This window comes from Numida meleagris, chromosome 5 (assembly GCF_002078875.1).
Source record: "Numida meleagris isolate 19003 breed g44 Domestic line chromosome 5, NumMel1.0, whole genome shotgun sequence".
Classification (NCBI taxonomy): Eukaryota; Metazoa; Chordata; class Aves; order Galliformes; family Numididae; genus Numida; species Numida meleagris.
In genome coordinates this window covers 39,863,199-39,871,091 of record NC_034413.1, presented here as the reverse complement: position 1 = coordinate 39,871,091, position 7,893 = coordinate 39,863,199, and positions in this window count along the sequence as shown.

The following is a 7,893-nucleotide window of genomic DNA, read 5'->3' as shown; positions in this document are numbered from 1 at the left end:
GCAAACAGAATGTTTAAGCTTTGCAAAGAACATAAAGGTGATTTTGGTTTTCAGATGATGAGAGTTTAAGAAAACTGCTGTGATTTATTTTCTGTAAGGTCTCTTTCAGGAGGGAATTTGTACTTTGCAGTATAAAGAAATGCTTGATGCACTCTTCTTTGTAACAAGTGGCAAAGAGAAGGTTTTTCAACCTTCTGAGCCCTCTTCATTAAAATACATCATTTTAAAATTTATTCTGGGACTAATTTTATATCAAGACAGCCTCTTTGCTTCAGTGGTGTTAAGGAAGATGTGAATGATTGAAATCACTTAGGAAGGTACGCACGCATGCTCAAACCATTGAGATTCCTTCATCTGTAGTTTCCCAACTTTGCAGATGTTTACTGTTCTTGTGCTTTAGGCTCGTGCTTGTGTTAGATTTATATGTGCTGTTTTGTTTTGCCTCCTGCCTCCAGCTTCTAAGGGGGAAATTCAACATGGGTGCAACCAAACAAGGAAAGGTTACAGTAGATCAATTTGTATCTGCAAGTGCTGGCACATAGTTCTCTGCTTAAGGCTGGCAATAGCGGAATAGCTGTCATGGAGGTGGCAGAGGAGGAAGAAAGAAATGAGGCAATCTGTGATGTGCAGAAAGTACTTCAAGGGACTGTGAAGATTTTCATGGAGAAATCATCTAATTTTTCATGAAATAAAATACTGCAGTCTGTAACTCCATGTTGCTCATCTTAGTCCAGTTTTCCAACCAAATCCATCTTTCCCTAAGTGAAAGTCTAGTCCAAACTCACCCTTCTCCTCCTATTAGTAGGAAAAAGTTGGAAGGAATACCACCAGTCTTAGCTTGCACTCTGATGTGGAAAGAGAAATGACTTTTATTAAGATTGATTTTAATATATATAGAAGCATAATCTAAAACTTGTTCTCTGAATCTAATAATGAGCAAATGAGCAATGGCACAAAGGATGGCTCCAGGTGTGCTTGTGATGTGCTGGACTCCAGCAGGATTGCTGCCAGCAGCCCTGGGGCTCTCATAATAAGAGACTTCTGTGCTGTCATTATGGGCCATGTTACAGCACTTTTGTGTCATGTCACAGAAAAAGTGTTGCTATTAATTCTAGCTGTAAAGACTTATCTAGCTAACTCCTCTTCAAGGGGTTGAAAAAACTCCCGAATAGACAGTGTGAAATTAGTTTCTTTTAACTTGATGTATAAGAATACTATTCCAAGGAGACATGGAGTAGTACCTTACAATTTTAAATTCTAGATTTTAAGTAATCATGAGTATTGGTCTAGAGTTTGAAGATAAAATTGCTCTATAATATGAAAAGTAGAGAATTGTCCCTGATATGGTGCACTGAGTCAAAAAGAAGAAAAAAGAAGCTTTAAAGAAAAGCTTTAAAGAAGCTTTAGTGCAGGAGGCAGGCTTGAGGGATTACATTATTGTTAATTATATTGCTGATCAGAGTTCAGAAATGAAGTCTTTCAAATGGCAACAAAGTTTTGTAACCTTGAGAGACATCGAACTAAGGTTGATTAATGTTGTTTTAGACTAAAAATAAAAAACAGAGCAAAAAAAACCCAAGCAGTATCTAAGATTTTGAACTGATAGCTTCGGGATAGTCATAGAAAACTTAGACTGTGAGAGAAGCCATGACATACAAATGAAAGGAGTTATTTTTTTTAAAACTTCAACTTTACAAGGTGAATTAAAGGGAAGTCTGACTAGCAGCTTTGCCGAAGCCATGGAGGGGTTCTATCCAATTACTTTTATTCAACGAAACACACTCTAGGAAGACACTAAGATTGAAGTGATTTAATAGCTGATTACCAAAATATAAGTGAAAAGAAGCTATAAAAACTTGTAAAAGATATATTTGGAACAGAAACCTCTCATTTTTAAGGCAAATTTCTAGATTCTACCACTAAATATAAAGTGTTCAAATTTGCTTTAATCCTGAAACTATCGAGAAATAAACTAAGGACAAGAGGAAATAAAATAGCTTGAATCCTGAAGGAGCTGCCTGAGTTCTTCATCGAAATTTTAATTTTAATACATTTAGGATTTGAGTATATCTAGTGAGAAAAGTGATGTAGTAATTCTTTTTATTTGAATCTACTATTTTGCTCTAAAATGAATAAGTGAGATTATTCATAATATTTCTTGCAAATCTGAAAAGTATCTTTACTCGACTGAAGATTTACTAAAAAGTTATATTCACATATCTTCCTGTTTGTTACAATTAATTTGATACTATGCAGGATCAAATATTTGAAAATTATAATGAAAAATAATGTTCAATAGGTTATTGAGTTGAAAACCAGGCTATTACTTATTTGTTTTATTTCTAAGAGTTCTGTATCCTATTTTGATCGTAACTGTCCCTCCGAACATCTTGCGTTTTGACTTGTCTTCAAAAATGCAGTTCATGCTTCGTTATTTAGATAATAAGTAACATTTCCTACTATTTCATGGAGTAATAAGCACAGCATTGAAGAAGTTTACATTTTAGATATTTGAACACTACTGTCCCTTTCTGACCTGGAAACTAGATTGAGAATTCTATAAAATTACATTTTTCATGTCCTCTCTAGTGCTGCAGTGCTGCAGGATATACAGGATTTTTTGTGGAACTTTTTTTGTATGTTTTATTTAAAAAAAAAAAAAAAAGAAATTCCAGTTTTCGGGGTGAAAAATAGAAAACAAATCTTTGGCAAATAACTGTGAGGGAACCGAGGAACCGGAGCTAAGAAGACAGCAGGCAGAAATTGTAGCATTCAAGACTGGGCTGGATGGGGCTTTGAGCAACCTGGTGTAGAAGGTGTCCCTGCCTACAGCAGGGGGTGGTGGAACCAGATGAACTTAAAGATCCCTTCCAACCCAAACCATTCTGTGATTCTGTGAAATTAACTAAGACCATATCTACATAGAAATTGGGACATTGGGAAAAAGTAAACTCTTAAAGTTGTATTTTAGTTTCAGAAATTCTCATTGGCTTTAGCCATTCACTGCTATTTCTTTTTTTAAATCGTTTTCACTGACTCTCTTTTATCTGAGATGATTCATGATCCAGTTTCCAAGATACTGTGTAAGCAAGTAAATCCAAATAGGTCTAAAGAAATAAAGACCATAAGCTGTAAGTTTACTTTGGGAATGTTGGTACAGTTTCCCTTGTAATCCTGTGCTCAAGGCAAGATAAAATTGGTCAATATTTGTCCAAAGCCTTCTGATACTGCCGACCTGTCCAAAAGGATATGCCCTGCATCTTTTCACTTGAGGGTACACTCAATCATGTCACCAAATATCTAGTCAGTATTAAGCATAGGTCTCTTCTATATTTGCATTCATGTAAATAACTCGTGTTGATTAGGCACATTTGAAGTTAACTTGGGCATTACAGGACATTTCAGTGACCGCTAAAGAAACTGATAAGTTACTTGCCGTAAGAGACAAAAAAAAAATTGTAGCATCTGTTCATATGGAAGCAGAATCACTGCAATGTTTAGAAACTGCCAGCTCAAAGGAAAGTTAAACCTGTCAGTTGGTGTGTTTTCTGTTCATATTTGGAAAGGCAGTGGGAGGAGCTCTTGCCCTTGTCTTGTATTAAAAAATAAAACTCTGTATCATTCATAAATCAGATCGTATTCCAAATTTGAGAAGTCTATACAAAGACTTGAGAAGAAACAGCTAGGCTTCTTTCCTAGTATCACATGTAATTTTAAGGCCTTCAGTTTTCCAGATTTCCTTTCTCTATGTATACAGTTTGTATATCTATATATTTTTAGTATATATGTGGGATGTAGCTTTCTATTCAGTAAAAGTAGCTTCATTACCTTGGCCTCCTTAATGTCATTGATAGTTTTGCAGAATTTCACGTCACATCATCTATCTTTAATCTGGAATTAGATACCAAGTATAGCATTTTGTTTTGTAATCATTCTTCTTTGTCATATCCGATACCAAAAATATAGTGAGCAAAGATCAATATGGCATTTAATGTTTAGAACATAGCAACATCAAACAGCCTAAAAGAAATTTCTTCAATCTGAATATGTGATATAAAAGGAGTAACTGTCTTGGGAAAGTAATGTTTAAACCTGAACTGAGCTACTTCTGTCTGACTAAGGAAAAAAGATCAATTATTTGTGAAATGTATCTATGTCTAATGTACTCTTTGAAAGGTCAATCTGTAAATGTATGGGTTGTGTAAAGAAAATATGTTGAATTATTTTGGTATATATTGGTCAAGATTATTCAGTTCTCAAAAAGAGAGTTAAGAAGTAAGAAAATGTGGTGGTCTGGCTGGTTGTAGCAATGGTTTGCAGTTCTCTTGCCAAATTCTTAACTCTGTAGAGTTTGTTCCATGTGGCTGACTGTGGGTTATTTATACAAGCTTGTGAACATTTTAAATGTTAGAAGAAAACTTTATAACACTGTAAGATTCCCGACTGGAAAATATATTCCATGTAATGTTTTTGGAGGATCTCTGTGTGTGTTCAGCTATCACTCAGTCATTTCAGCTGGTTGCTGACACACTTAAGCAGATGGAGCTCCAGGCATTATCTTTTCCTAAATGAAGTTAACAGTTAACTACTGGTATTAATGAACAACATCTAGAACAATGCTTAAAAGCAGCCTTCTACCTAAAACGATGAGCAGTGCTCACAGAGTCACACAAGGGTGCTGAGAATCACCAAAATTTTTGGGTAACATTTAATTTTAGACTTGCATGAGTTTAGACTTTAATGAGTTCGTTCTCAAATTTATTATTTGTGCTCCTGTGGCACATCTTTGCCAGCAGCAGTTTCAAGATGCTGTTGCAGATAGATGTGTTAAGAAAATATTAAATAGAAAACACAGCAGTTATGGACCATTTACAGCATGTTAGGGATAGATATGTTGATGATGACCACCTAAAAATACTGTGCTACAGAGCAACAAAATGCAGTTTTAGAAAGAAGCTACATCTACACCTTCTGATTTGACCCAGTTCTGAGGTGATGGTTGAAAAGCTCACACAGAGGGAATGCTAATGGAAATATGTTGCTGCTTCTCTTTTCCTTTCTCTCTTAATTTCTGGGTTTGGTCCTATTCTTGTAGCAACCTTCAGTGAGGTTATAGAAGCTCAGAAGGAAATATGAAAAGATTTTCAGTTGCTGCTCGATCATATTTCTACTGATATCAAAGATGATATTTCAGTATATTTACCCCTGCTTGGTTAGTTTCCTGCATATTACAAGAAACAGTGAGCTGAACGTTCTGGCTCATCGTTGTAATGGGATGCATCTGGCATAATATGTTTTAATAAAATGTCATGTTGAAGCATTATATGAGGGCTGCTCTGAAAGTAATGCCTCCTATTTTATGATGTCGTCCCATGGTGTCAGAGGTGGATGTTGATGGTATGGCAGCAGAGGTTGAATCTTTCCACCAATATTCCATTACATTTTGTTGCTGTGCGACAGATGGCAGCAGGGGGGCAGTCTGGCAGAATGGCATCTGATGTGGAAGTGAGCGTGAAGCAAAGGTGTGTCACTGAATTCCTCCAGGTGGAAAAAAAGAGCACCCACTGACATTAATTGACACTTGCTGAATGTTTATGGAGACCAAACAGTGGACCTGAGCACAATGAGGAGGTGGGTGGTGCATTTCAGCAGTGGAGACAGCGCCAGTGGGTCACCTCCACTGGTGCAGATTTTTATGAGTGCAGCACACAGGCTCTTGTTCATTGCTGGTGAAAATGCATTTCTAATGGTGTGACTATGTTGAAAAATAGGGTTTTGTAGCTGAGAATTTGCTCTATCAAATAGTGTTATTGTGCTCTTTGTATCTATTTTAGTTTCCATGGAAATAAATAGGACACATTACTTTTGGAGCAACCTATGCAAACAGTTTCCTACAAAATGGAAACAGATGAAAGAACAGAAATCCTGGCCTTTTTGTTTTTAGCTGGGAAATGGAGTGGTGAATTCCATCTCTATGGATCTACTGGATACCCGTACACCTTTGAAGTGAAAATGGCCAAGTGATAGTGTGAGCAATTGCAGGTGCTGCTGTCAAGCTAATATTTGTGAAGATGCTTTGTGCTTAATTTTGTGTCTACTATCTTTATCTCTAAGGATGAAAAATATTGTTTTCAATTCAGAATGAAGAATGGCTTTAAAGTATAGAATTCAGTTCTGAATTATTTAATTGTGCTTAATTATAATGATCAGGATTGAATGAGGGAAGAAACTCCAGGTGTGGTCAGACATGCCTAGTTTCTGTGCATCTTGTTTGCATTTTTAATGCAATCTTGTGCATAAAAAGTTAGAACTATATAATTTTTTAATCTTTTTTTTTCGTATGGCAATCTTTAAAAATAAGTACAAATTTGAAAATAAATAATGTGCAGTGAATATAATCAGTAAGCATCATAATCCATTTCAGGCTTACAGATCTTCATGCTCCATTGTCTCTTCCATCTGGCTTACTGGGAGACATACGTGCCATAGCTGAGTTCCAGCACAATGAATGCCTCTCACACTTAAGGAATCTTGCTAGCAGCTCTAATGATAAACTGCAGATAATGCTCATCTAACTTTGAAGTCATTGATCCAGTCTTCCTTATTGATACTTTGCAGAATGTTTGTTCCAAGGAAGTTTTGTGCATAGTGCTCTAATCTTAGTCCCTCAAATTCTGTTTTTGTCACTTACTGTAAGCCAAAGATGCATTAGCTCTATCAGGCACACTGGGCTGGGAAGTGGATTTCTCTGCAAATTTTAAGATTCAGGCTCCTTTGCAGCAGTACTAGTAAAGTCCCTGCTGTTAGTTGTTTTGGCTTCAGTGGCAGTTTTGAGGCAAAGAAGAATTCAGTGACCTGGGTGAAGGACTAACAAGTGCATACTGCAGACAGCTGTATTACAGCTTACTTCTGCTGAGTTAGCTTTGCTTCAGCTCTTCTAGGAGCTGCTTCTTTCAAATTTATTAATTCTATTGACTCATAAAGAGCAATGTGAAATGTAATGGTTCATTGTCTGGCCTTGCAGGAGGATCATATGTCACGAGAGACCATAGGAACAGTGTATAACCTGAGCCATGTTCACACAAGCTGGGCGATATATCATGTCTCAAACCCTGACTCCAGCTGGAAAAAGAAATCCTGACAAGGAGTTGAAGGGGAAAATAAATAGGAGCAGTGGATAGTTCTGACATTATTTATTCTTGCATAAAATCAGGCTTTCGTGCTTCTCTTCAGCCAAGTTCTTGTATAAGCTCAGGATATCATGCTCCTCCTCATCTGTGTTCATGAGTAAATGCTAATATATTGATTATCTGTCATATTTAGGCAAAGATGGGTTTTGGTATTTGTAATTTCTGTTAATCAGTAAAGACAGCATGTAGCTTGTGTTCTTGGGAACAAACAGCACAATATAGATGGCTGTGGGGCAGCTGAGATCAAAGAAATTTGGCAACGGCTCCCCATTATAAACACGCAATTGATTATTTTGAGTTGAATTATGTATTTTCTTACTATTATCTTTATCTGTTTTTAATTAGTGCATTTTATCTACTGAAATGTACTCAAGCTGTAAAAATCATAATAGCTTAGGCAGTACATTTTCTATAAATTTGAATGCTATCTCTCACTGTTTACATTCACTGTACAATCCTGTGTGTACTTCATACACATAGATTTTTTGATGGGCTGCTATCCATAAGTTACTTGTTATTAACTGTGAAAAATGCATTGATGGCAGGATGAAAAATTGTTTTGGAAGAGGTTGGACTTTTTTTTGTCTAAAGACATTGAGGCTGCATATTTATTGTATATGAAGCAGTCTTTTAATGAGAAATTTTATGGCACTTTCAATGAATCCTCTATTTACTTCATGTTTGTTTTCCCTGTATCTGAGCT